The following is a 13203-nucleotide window of genomic DNA, read 5'->3' on the forward strand; positions in this document are numbered from 1 at the left end:
CTCCCCAGAGGTGAGACAGACTGAATCCTGACAGTCTGATCCTCCCCACTTGCAGACAGGGAGAGCACTTGGCCTTCTCCCCCTCCAAGCACTAGAGTGACTTCCCAGTTTGCCTTTCTTTTGTGACCCTACAGAAACAGTCAAGAAGGGGTCAGTCAAAGGAAAAGAGACAACTCAGTGAATGATGCATCAAGGAATGCAGACGGCATGGTAAATCCAGGTCAAGAAATCACTAACAAGGAAAGGTATATTGATATTCTGGCAGAAGTCAAGCAAAAGAAAATCCAGGAAGCTTATCAATAAAAGCAGACTTTTGTGTTAGCACTGCTTTGAGAAGGCTGTATCTCTAGTTCTTGTTCAGAAATAAGGCACAAAACCAAGGTAAGTGCATAAATACAAAACCCTATGGCACATTCCAGAAGCACAGCAAATAATATTAGCCATATATCCCTTCATTTAGAGTGCTTGAAATCTAAAATTCCTATTTCATTATAGGGAAATACATGTAAAAATGTACACCATAGGTGCAAGGAAAGTGCTTAAAAGTTTGATGACTTCTCCACTAAGACAGGAAGGAAGTTATAAGAACAATTTAGTGTGCTGGTTCACAAGGTTAATCCTTTATCAGAATATTAATGATAGCAGACAATTTTAGTGAACACTGAAATCATAAGACTGTATTTTAAACAAAGTTTTTTGTACTGGACTCAACTGAGGCCAAAAATAGATCAAAATTAATACGAGAAGTGAAAGATGAGCTTTAAAATTTTGAAACACTTCTTCCAACTCATAACCAAAAGCTATATGTGGCAATATTGCAAGAAGGGTGCTCTCCTCCAGCTTATCACCTTTGAAACAAAAAACCAAGCTTTTATTTCTTGTTTTTTTTTTCAACAGAGAAAGGCAGGTAGGAAAAAAAATCGCCATTGCCTGCCTTCCCATCTGCTAGCTACACATTATCATGGAAAAGAATTAATAATGAATAGTTTATGGGAAAACAGGCAAACATCCCAAGCAGCTTAGAGCTACATAAAACTACATCCTGGGATCATTCTTAAACAAGCATTATTTCCAATCAAAAGGCATACAATATAGTTTTTGTTCCATAAATGGTCTGTTCAAGTTATCAAACTAAGTGGATTTTAAAGAGTTCTCTTTTTTTAAAGGCTACCATGGTAAAGAAAACTAACTACCTAGTTACACAAATTAATTATTCATACATGACAATTAATAGCATGTAAAATCTCTCTTAGTAATTGCCAATGTACAAACTCCTAGCCTCCTGTAAAGGAAAGTAGAATAACCTGTCTCACATTTACCTTATGTAGGATAACATTATACACAGGTAACAACCAAGGCACTTTTGTCCACAGTTTGTGCAGTCATTCTCTTAGGTCAGAATGCAGACCTGTTACCTGCTCAGTCAGTGTCTAAAAACTGGTGTTGTCACAATTACAGAGTTGCTCCCCTGATGTGAGAATACAGGTTTACATCAGAAGCTAAAACATGCCGCCTGGCTGCACACACTACTGGATGCAGAAATATTGCGCCCAGACAGAACAACTGTATTATAAGCAGCTTTTCTCTGTAATCTCAAATTCCTTACAACTATCTCAGGAACCTACATACATATTATGAAGTTGAGCTGGGCATTACTAATGCTCTTTAAACATAACATTTTCTCATTCAAGAAGGAGAGCACAGTTAGGAAGGGTGGGTTGTATGGCACTGTGTAGAGGGAGGAGCAACACTCAGCTTCTCCTGCTGAACAAGACATCCACAATTAGACCATCCACAATTACCTGGGCCATTCCCTAGCAGAACAGGTGGTTAGTGCCTATAAAAACCAGTTTTTCAGGTCTGAACTCAAATTGTGTGGTAACAGACCACCCAAGGGCTTGCAACTGACCAGAGAGTCACACAGCAGCAGAGGGAACAGCAAGAGAATCAAAGTGCCTGGATCTTTCTCATGGAGCAAAGAAAAGCCTGTGCTGGGGGCATCGTGGACAGGAATGGGGACATGGGAACCTTGGAAAGCATTGACTACATGCCAAAGAACACTCCAAAGAAAGGAGATTTGGAGAACAGTGTGCACTACAGTCTGTTTTACACTGAGCACCTATCTCCACTATCACCTGGAAAACTGCCTTTAAAACTAGCTATGTATCTTGGTGACTGTATCTATCCCATGCCTTCAAGAGTTAAGTGTTCACAGCAGATGGGACTATTCAGTTTGCTTCAAACAGATGCTGAGAGTTGGCAGTAATTTTAACATCCAGGCTGAGTGAATGCAGGCAGGCAGCATCCAGAACCCCAAGGTGCTTAAAGCACTCACATATGGGATGGACACAAATACAGCTAGCTGGTGTCTTGCAGAGAAAGCATAAATCAGTGTGATAACATCACTAACTAGCATACAAGAAGATAACTTGTTAAAACTCAACCATAACACTGGAAAGAGAGATGAAGTTGTTCCCCACTCAGAGTCTGCATGCTTCTCCTGGCTGCTGCTGAGCCATTGCTCTGACAGCAATGTTTAGATCTCAGCAACTAACAAAGTATTCCTGGAGCATTTGGTCTCCAATGCATTCAGTAGCTGCATGAAGAAGTGCTTTTAAAGCACACCAGGTCTCCAGAAGACACACACTGCTTTCCCTCTTTTGATATCTCCAGAATCCCCATCTTAACATTATCATTAACCTAGTCTGACTCTTCATCAGGATAAGTTTTTCCCAAGTCCACTATAGTATTACTACACAATACAATTAGGTCTCCTCTGCCTGCAACCTAAAGTTAACCCATTTCTGAGGGCAGCACCACAAACAAATCCTTCTTCCTCCTCCCACCCTGCCCGTACCCCATCACTTCTTTGCCCTCTTGAAAGCCCCTGTTTCTAGTGAGAATGTTTTTATAGCACATAAGAACTGCATCACCTCACCCCTTTCCAACTACTACAACTATGTTATTCAGTGTGCTGAAAGCTACACTGAATATATTGCACTGGAGAAATGTTGCCTCACCCCTCGCCTTGGTTTAAATGAGAAAGCAAATTAACTGAGCCTCAGCTTTCTGATTCCTAGACTTCTCATACTTTATACAGACAACACTCCACAGGCTTCCCAGCAAGTAATAAGTTTGGTTGTTTGGGGGTTTATTTTGGCAAGTGTTTCTTAAAACACTGCTTATCCATTTGTAAATGCACCAGCCCGAGGAATGATGCCCAGTATTCTGATACACACCCAGCAAGATAAAAACAAACCAACACACTGTCTTAGATTCTGTAGCCTCCATAAATGATGCTTTAGGGTTTTTATTCATACAGATACATGTATCTTTATATATACATATACATCTTTTTATTGACAGCAGAGATAACTACAAAGAAAGCCTAACCATTGCTGATTAAGGATCCATATTTCATTGCAGTTAAAAATAAGCATAGTAGGATGCATTTCTAAATACAGTAGCCTGCGTAAAAGTAGGGCAAAAATTAATTCAACATGTAAAGCAAGTGTTTAATGCTACTCTGGTAAATCACTTTTGCTACAACTACATCCAAATTCCCTGTGTAAACATGCTTGCTAAACATTCGTGGCACACAGTCAAACATAAGAACAGCTCTTAATTCTTGCCTAAATCCACCCAGAATCTTGAAAAGCAAAATTCCCCTATTATTCATGAATTGCAATTTAATCTCCAGCGTTGTTCATTTATTGGTCTGCTCCTGACCAGAAGCAATTAACATCCATATGCAGTTCTGCTCACGCTGACAATCTGTGTCACTAAAACACGTTCTACCACTCTGTGAGTCCTGAACAGGCAAGTAATCAAGACATCAGCTCGCCGGGGAAAATAAAACTGCCTGTGTGGAACTGTGCCTAATGTGGCACTCTAAGAACTGCATCAAAATAATTTTCACAAAGTAACTACACTGGGGTGTTTTTCCTGTTTCTTCGAAAGTTAAACATGGTGTTTGTACTGTTATCAAATTAAAGTCTCGCTTTCTCAGAGCAGTTCCTAGCTTTGACTGGCTTTCAACAGCTGTGAATTGTCACTATAGTGTTGCAATGCATCTTTTGCTTTATTTTAAAATCAGTACAGCATCCTGAGGAGAAAGAGAGTGGAGGCTTGTAGCTGTGACTGTATTATAATTAGCAGACTAAAAATAAAGACTACTAAATCCAAAACAGGATACCCTCAGGAATTTACAATAAAATATAGGTGATATTGAAAAAGTACTGCAGTGAAATATTTTCACAGTAATTTCCTGCTGTACAAGTCCAGCAGAGGAGCAGAGCTCTTTCTTAACAACTAGTGAAATTGGGCTAACAATTCCATTAGCAATACCTCAAATCAAAGCACAGTCCAGGTCATTTTTCCAGCATGTCTGGAGAAGTGTAATTTATACTTGGATAATCAGAAGCACAGTTTTATTGTACACCCACTACCAAAGAGGAGGGAATCATCCCTGCCTGTCTCTCCAGAAGTTCTACAGCATGTTCTTGGCACTTCCTCTAGTCTGGCTGTTCTGTTCCTACAGAGGAAAAATAAATAAAATCAGACCTTTAAAAAATGCTTATCCTATTAAAAAAAAAAAAAGGCAGCAGCTTTTTGCCCATTTAGTTCTATGAATCAGCTCTCCAGCAGGTCAGATGAGCACCAGTGCTGAGCTGAGCGAGCGGTGGGGGCACAGAGAGAGGAAGCGAGCAGCGCTGCCCGCTCTCAGCCTTGCTGGGCCAGCTTAGCTACACCATAAAAATCACACCCTCTATTGACTATAAAGGCAGGAGCAGATGCAAAGCCATATAGGAGTATTTCTAGAAAGAAAAAAAAAGAAATTTACACGACCATCCTTACTCATTTTCACATAACTAGTGAGCAGAAAGGACTTGAAAGTTCCCAGGACACTCCCAAAAGAAGCTGTGCCCTCCTGTGTATACACAAGTCCTGGCTGAAAATAAATTAACTTGTGGATATATGAATACAGAGCAAAATTTGGCCCAAAAAGGCCAAATCTCAATCAGCTCAAGAGATTGTGATGTGACCAGCAGATTATGTCAATTCTAGAGGAAATAAAAATATTTCTGAGCTAATAATATATTTCTGAGCTAATAAAAATATTTCTGGCAGTGGACTTCTAAGTCCACTGCCAGAGGGTACACACCAGAGGAGAGATCTTCCTGGCTCTTCTCACGCCCAGGCAAGCTCCACCAAAGCTCCAGCTGTACCAAGGGGGCACCTTTACCCTCCCTGCCTGGTGCTGACCACTGCTGAGTGTGTAGACAGGGAGCTCCTCAGGATTACAGCTTTAGCCTACGAGACACACCTGCTTGTTTTCCCTCCTTGCGAGATGAATTGCAGATGCTCCTCTGACCTAAAAAGAGGGGAAAAAGCTCACTCACCCTGCAACACCCACCCTCCCTTCTGATGGCAGAATAAAATAAATCAGGCCAGTAACCTGCAACTTACATATCCACAGAAGTATACTTTGCCTCTATTTTTCTCTTCTTATAAATTGCACGGGGCCTAGATACACTAGTACATGTACTACACCTGGAACAGGCAGGACAGTAAGAAGTTGCACAATTTAAGTATCAGAATTAATTGGCCTTATCCATGATAAGATTTTTTAAAGCATTTTCACCTCAAAACCCAGATCCTGATTAAAATGTAATGACTACGGACATTTCTCACTCCTTCTGTCATTTATTTTAGCTTACTCCAGTACATGTGTACCTTGCAAGTAAATAAATGTTTCCTTGGCATTGAAGCGACAGGCACCTTCATGGCAGCAGGCTAAAACAGCAGAGAAGGAGCAGAAGAGCAGGCAGAAAATGTCAGGAAGTGAAAATTTTTGATAGCCATGCCCCAGTTTCCTTTCAAATGAGGAAATTGAAACCAAAATTCTGTTCTGCTACTGGAATTTATTTTTTTTATTGTTTAGTTCCACATAAACTCAGTGGCAGTAACAGAGAAAAATACACAGACACACAGAAAAGCCCCAGTACTAAGTTCATCCTCTTTCAGCTTGACCCAATTCATTTTTTCCCCCACAGTCTAAATTTGAACTTATTTCAGCAAACAGATCTTGCCTGAAATACCATAACAGATGGACATGGGTTGACATGAGCCAGGTGCTAAGAATATCTGGCATTTAAATGGTCAGAGTTTTATTGCCTATTTCCATTAATCTCAGTTGACTTTGAATAAACCTTGATGAGCTCAGCCTGCTTGAATCCACCTTTGATGGCTCCTTCCCAGCTGCACTCATCACCCAGCCCTTCCATGTGCTTCGTCATTCTATTGGCACCTTTGTTTCCTCACCACTTTGGTTACTTGGATGGAACCCAGTATCCAAGTAAGAATTAGTCACTGCTAGGTGGCTTGATCATCAATCATTTCTTTAAAAGAATCCTCTAGTATGAATGATTGTATTTTTATAATAAAAAGAAAACTTAACAGCACAAACTGGACATTAAATAAATAATGACTAAAACCCAGACTATTTTACAAATGAAGAGCATCTTATGGAAATAATTACTTCAACTCACTGAAATGCTAACTAATCGTTATCAGTCACAACAAAAGTAACAAATTAAAACCCAAGTAATACAGTCACATGTAAACTATTTCCACATTTATCTAGCTATAAAACACTTCTCTGTGTTGTCTCCATCCTTGAAAGAAAGCATGCACTCTTAAGACCTTACAACTTAAAAGTCCTTTTAAAACACTTTCCTATTGATTATATTACAAGAGTATTCTTGCAGCATTATAACCAGTCATTTACAAGGCAGCATTACTTAAAAGAGGATTTATTGCTATATTTACTGAGTATCTCAGAGAAACACATTCCTTTTGTTGTGGGCTCAACTTGCACGTCAAATAGTTCTTGTTTCTTCATCACACAAAACAGAAGCCCTCTCACTACTCTTTTAGCAAACTGTGATGCAGGCTACAGGAGGATGAGTCTGGAAATTATCTTGTTCAGTCATTTCCAGCAGAAGGCCCAGCAAGCTACCTGAGTACACACACATGTACCACAGCAGGCCTAGACATAGGTATAGTGCTGGGGCACTTCACTGAGAAGTTGCCAGAAACAGTCAGGCTATCCAAAGAAACTTGTCACCTTTCTCTGATTTAAGCCATTAGCTTCCGCCTTTGTAATCTTTGTTACTTCTGGTTTTTAACAAGAACACGCTACTTACTCAGTTTTATGCCCAGAAGCAGAAGTTAAACACACCCCATCCTTCACTCTAATTACAGTCCAGAAGCTACTTTTAATGCTGAAATGAAGATTGCAGAACAGCTGTTAAAGAGACAAATAGTTTGGCCATTAGCTGTGAAGGAAGCTCTTAGGAAAACCAGTATCTGCAGCCCCATGTCACATGAGAACCAGCTTTGACTTTGTGTCATCTTTAAAGTATCAACAGATCTGAAGCCTTTGAACTTCAAGGCCTGTGCTGTAAAAATCAAAATAGCTGCCTGGTTGCCACAGAGGAGAAGGTTTATTTGATTTTTATATAAATGCTTCTCAAAACATGTTACACAAAACAAGTAAGTTTGAAGGATACATTTTGTCACAAACTCAAACTCCAAGCTACTGAGGGACTGCAATGCCTTGATTAGAAAAGAAACAGCAGCTTCGTGTTCTTAAATTTTGCCATTCCTCATTTGTCTTTGAGTAACCTTAACAAAAACATTTTACCTTTTATAGCTTAATTTTACTAACTCTGAAGAGATAAGAGTCAGTAGTAGCAACCTACACACGATGTGCTGGAAATATAGCCTATTTACATGACTGTATGTTACGCTTGTTAAGCAAAGAGAAACACTTCCAAATGAAAGATTAAACATATTCCTTGCTCTAATGCCTGCATGTGACTAACCCTGCTGCTTGATGCTGTGGGACAGAGCCTGGAACTTACTCAAGGTGACTCAGAAAGACAGGATGGTATAAGAGACAAGAGCAAGAGTTACTTGAAGTTCTTTGCAAGTCCCTGGAGGTAACAATGACAACGGTTTTCGTTAGGAGATAAAACTGGTTTTTTAAAGACAGCATTTTTTCCAGGTGAAAATGTCATATGTTTTTTAAATAATAGCATAAGGAAAACCAAGATCAATGTCTTTACTGTTTTCAAAACGTAAAACATCAATACATTTTTCAGCAAACACAACACAAGGACTACTTGTGAAGCATACCACACCGATCTAAGGAACAAGCTGCACTTCCTTATTTTAATACGAGATGATCTAACTGCACAGTGGTTACAAACTATTTCACACTGTAACATCCTGTCAGCAAATAATCATCTTGAAACTTTGCAGATGCTAGTTTAACAGGTTATCTCCCTTTTTATGTAGCAGATCTTTGAACAGACTGGTTAGCTCTGGATTGCATTTAAGAATTTTAATACTGACTGGGCTCTAAATAGAGGAGTGATCTTTGGCTCAGCCAGGCCCCAGTTTTCGTCAGAAAAACCTTTTTGGTTTAAGCAAGGTCTGTAACTCCACTTTTAACAGTATGCCTAATTCTTCAGAACTGCTTGTGGACACAGATGCTTCTCACACAGAGCATCACATTCAGCCCAAAAGAACAGCAGAAGGGAATAGCTCAGCCAGCAGCCAACGTATGCTCACCGCTAGTGAACACAGACCCTCACACCTCTGTGGAACAAAGCAGCACTGAAGCAAGCAGCTCTCAGTAACCTAGAGAACACCACCAATTCCATTGACTATCTGCTCTTACACATCTCAATTCCTAGGCTGATTTCTTACAGTAAGAAAGCAGTCATTGATTTACACACAAAAAAATATTTCTACATAGAAGTTCCAATTGATACTTTCAATACAAAAGCCACACGGATGCTTTGTGCAGTTTGACTAATTTTATTAATCCAAAACACCAAACAAATTCAAGTACTGGATCCTTATCCAGAAAGACACATTTTATCTTCAACACAAACCATGAGACTAAGGGAGCAATCACTGGGTCAAGTGGCCTTCATAACAAATGAAAATCAGAACAAGTAATTTTCATAAAGTCTGTAATGCTAAATGCAAGTCAAACATGTAACCCAAGAATAAATCGAAGAATTCAGTTTAGAAAGTATCTTTTTGGTAATTCCACCAGGGATATTTTCTTTTTCCTTTTTTTTTTTAATCTAAAAGCAACTGGCAATGACACAAACACCTCCATTAACAGAAGCCAGGATCATTTGTCTCTAAGCTAACACCTAAACTAATTAGCTCTCAACCAGCACCTGCTCTTTCACTTAGCACAAACCATAAGAACATAAATATCCACATACATGAGGGAATGGAGTACATTCTCTGTTTACTCTTAATGCTGTTGGCATTAGCTTCATTAAGAAAAAAATTAAGGAGTTTAATGGCTGCTTTACAAAAACCCCAAATGACCCTAATTGCTGTTAGAAATGGCTTCTAAGCCATAAATAACATGCTATAATGGCCATTAGAAGTCAGTATTGGCTTACTGTTTTCAGAGGTATGCCACATATTCCTCCTTTTCCATTCTGCTTCTCAGAGTAGAGGGAAACTGTAAATGTGTGGGTGACTTTGGCAAATACTGCTTTTAATGTCAACCACTGCAGTGAATATCTTTTTCAAAAGTACTTTGTTCACACCAAAAGTATAAAACCAAAAGCACACAAGCATATCTTGAGTACACTGTATCACAGGTCTTAACCTGCAACACATTCTTTTTCCACCTATAGGGGATTGTACAAAAACTTACAGATCAGGACTTCAACATCTGAAAGGTGAAGATACCTAAACAATCAAAAACACCCAACACACACACACAACCACACTGCCACAGTTTGTTTATGTATTTATTTTGGACCTACACACAATCATGAAATCCTCCTAGAAACTTTCTCTCCTGGAATCGTGCTTCCTTAAAAGTAATACTTTAAAAATGACATCACCAAATTACTTTTATTTATCCTCAAAATATATGTAGATTTTCTTTGTGGTACTTTTTAAGGCATAAATGAGCTCACTAATGCAGCTACAGTTACCTCCTATTTCTCACTATGAAGAAATTTTCATATTGCAGTATCTAGCACAGGATACTTTATTCCCTATAATAAATCACAACCACCTGAGAAACAAAGCCACAGAATCAGATGCATTTGCATGGATTTCTCCCACCTTCTACTTATATAGAACTTAGTGCAGTGTGGTTTGGGCCACAAGCATGTGTGTCAGGCACACAGCAATACAAATAAAATACAATCCACCTGTCAGGAAGAAAGTAGATTTCTATGTTGAATCCCATTCAAAAGTTACACTGTATATTTCTGTGTCCAAAAATGTTTTCAAAGTTTCTTTGCCAGTCTTTAGCACTTCTGCTGACCACACATCTTTACCGGCCATAAAAGAAGTCTCAGGTTCAACAGACGTTAGTGTGGTTCTGGGTCACTGACATGCCCCTGCTATATAATAACATACTTTATCTGCCACTGGCAAACATAAGACCCCAGCAATAATGATCAAATGCTAAACTGTATCTATTAAAGCGTTTTAAACCCTTTATTAACACAGAGTGCTCACTTGTTACAGCAACGCAGGCACACATCCTACTGAGATCAGAAGCAACTTACCTATTCAGCAGTAAAAGAGACACAAACCCAACTTCGGCAGATATTTCAAGTTTCCCCGGGATATTTAAGTACCTCTCTCAGCAATTTAAAGCTCTCTTGTGCTAAAGAAATACAGTACAAGCAAAAAAAAAAAAAGTATTCAAAATACCCCTTAACAGAGGAGTCAGCTTTTGGCTTTCGAGTGCATTACTGCACAAGACACGAACCCAGCGAGTAACTTCTCCATTCATCGGCTGTGCAGAAACACGTAAATTATCAGGCCTCGCAGCTCACCAAATCTGTCTCTTCTAAGCGAAATAAACTCGAAGAAAGGTTTATGGGCCTGAAAATTTGTTCGCCCTTCCCAAGTGTATCATGTGTTGTAATATGAGGTAGTAAATAACCACTATACGAGAAAGCTATCGAGTTTTCGACGCTTTCAACTTGGAGCTCCGTGGAGTGGGGCCGCCGGAGCCCGCGGGTGGCCAGAGGCCCCGCTCCAGGAGAGCGGGCTGCGACTCCCCAGCCCTCGCCCTCCCGGACACCTTCCCTCCCGCCGTCGTCTCTCACCTGTGGCCGGCGGAAGAGGAGCGGGCAGCGGCGGGGCAGCGGCGGGACAGCGGCTCTCGGACTGGTGCCGGACGCTCCGCCCCCTCCCGCCGCCGCCGCCGCCTGGGGTGTCTCTGTGGCCCGCGGAGCCTCCCCGGCGCGGCGCAGGGCGGGCCGCGCGGCGGCAGCGCCCCTCCTGCCCCCTGGCGGGTGGTGGGTGGGACGCGGGCCCCGTGGAGGCGGCCGTGGGGGCTCCGCGCGGCGCGCCAGCCTGCTGCCGGCCCTCGGGAGCCCGGCGGGGCGGCCTCAGCCTCGCCTCGGTCGTTAAGCCTTCCACACACCCCCGTGATGGGGGAACGCGCTCTGGGCTGCGTCGGCTGTACCCCGGCCCTCACAGCTCGCAGGGGCTTGGGGGTGTGCGGGTCCCTCCACCTGATTCAGATGGGAGAGCCGTCGGCATCCACACTGTAGCGTGATGGTGTGGCAGCCAACAGTGCGGGAGCCTGAAAACCCAAAGACTTACAGACAGCTTTTTAAAGTCTGGCCCCGGCCGAGTGCTTTTGGCAGGACTCCAGAATCAAGAGCCTTGCCCTCAGCCCTGTGGCACCTGAGTGTGAGCGACCTGACCCGCACTGCGGCCATCCCGCAGCATCAGTTTCCCTTTCCTCCCTTTACTTACAGCTTTAGCCATCTCAGTACATTACAGGCAAGTTTACTGGGCTGGCAATGATTCCTCAGTACACTGAGCCTTGAACATCTGGCTACTAATTCAGATCAAGCCTGGCTCTACCACACCTAAGTCCAATGCAAAGCACATGGCAGGTAATAGAAGTGCTGATTTCCATGGATTTTTGGATTACGTTTATGTGGGGAAGTGTTAGTCATGGGCGACTGCACACAGCCTGTGGCAGGCAGGTGTGTGCGCAGCTACCTGCAGCTACAACCACGTGTGAGTCATCCACGATCACACCATTACTGTGATAGTACATTAGTAACTAAACACAACTTTTATTTGTGTACTGCTAGCCAGCTGGTATTTTCTACACTCTGCAGGCCCAAGCTATATGCTTGAATTTACTCTCTCAGAGGGAGCAGCAGTTCATCTTGCACAGCACAGCCACAATAGCTTTGTTTTACTGTCTAAGCTCCTGTTTGAATATTGCTGAGCACATAGGAAATGTTGATTTTCTGAGGCTGCCAAGCATTAAGATACTTTTTGGCTGTTAGAACTGGGAATCTTAGAATCGAAATTTAATCTAGTTTCTGCAGTTTGGGACAAATATATAAGGAATATAGCTGGGCAAGAACTGGTTACATACCGATTACATACCTGAGGCACTGCACTGGGCAGCAAGCAAGCTGGACTCTGCTCTCCTGTTCCCTGCCCTGTGACACTTTTATGAGCAGTCTTGAGCAAGTTACTTAATCTTACCTAGGTCTTTCCATTCCTGTTTTGGACATTGTGTGTCTGAAAAGCACTAGGAAATTATTGAAGCACTCAGACAGAAGCAGTGCACAGGAGCAGACCCCTTCTTAGGGGAGAAGAGAAAAAGGTTCTTGCAGTAAAATAATTGTTAAAAAGAATTCCTTGTGTTCATTGAAAGTTGGGTTAGATAATAAGATTTTAAAACTGCAGGAAATGGAAAATTCATTCTTCTTCTGAGATCATAAATGGAGTAATTTCAGAACAGATGGACTCCATTTATCACTTCATCAAAATTTTGTGGACCTTCCGAGTACACAGATTGCTTAACATCATTTCTGTATGCCCACAAATATTTGCTATCCCAGAGTAAGATCTAAAATTCCTGCATGATTCAATGAGACAGACATTGCAGAGTTTTATTTGATGGCACCAGTTCCAAAACACTCAAAGTGCTGTTGGTACAGTATTGTGCAGATTACTCTCAAACTACTGGTAATTTCTAACATATTTTTAGCAAAATGGATGTAAAAGGAAAAAAAATCCAAAATATGGAAATTAATATCCAGTTAATAGGCTCCTGCATATGCTATGTCTAGACTTCCCCTTCTCTTTTTCTGCTAT

The 13203-nt window shown here is 41.3% G+C and overlaps 1 protein-coding gene across 1 annotated transcript in view; it reads right to left on the reverse strand.

The window, feature by feature from the left end:
- Positions 1-11285, reverse strand: part of ADCY7 (adenylate cyclase 7) — a 64345-nt gene extending 53060 nt beyond the window's left edge. Inside the window, exon 1 of the mRNA XM_062007115.1 lies at positions 11178-11285. The gene's annotated coding sequence lies outside the window, so the exon portion shown is untranslated. The remainder of the gene's footprint in view (positions 1-11177) is intronic.
- Between the last annotated feature and the right edge of the window lie 1918 nt (positions 11286-13203).

The sequence above is a fragment of the Colius striatus genome, chromosome 14 (genome assembly GCF_028858725.1).
Source record: "Colius striatus isolate bColStr4 chromosome 14, bColStr4.1.hap1, whole genome shotgun sequence".
In the NCBI taxonomy this organism is placed as follows: Eukaryota; Metazoa; Chordata; class Aves; order Coliiformes; family Coliidae; genus Colius; species Colius striatus.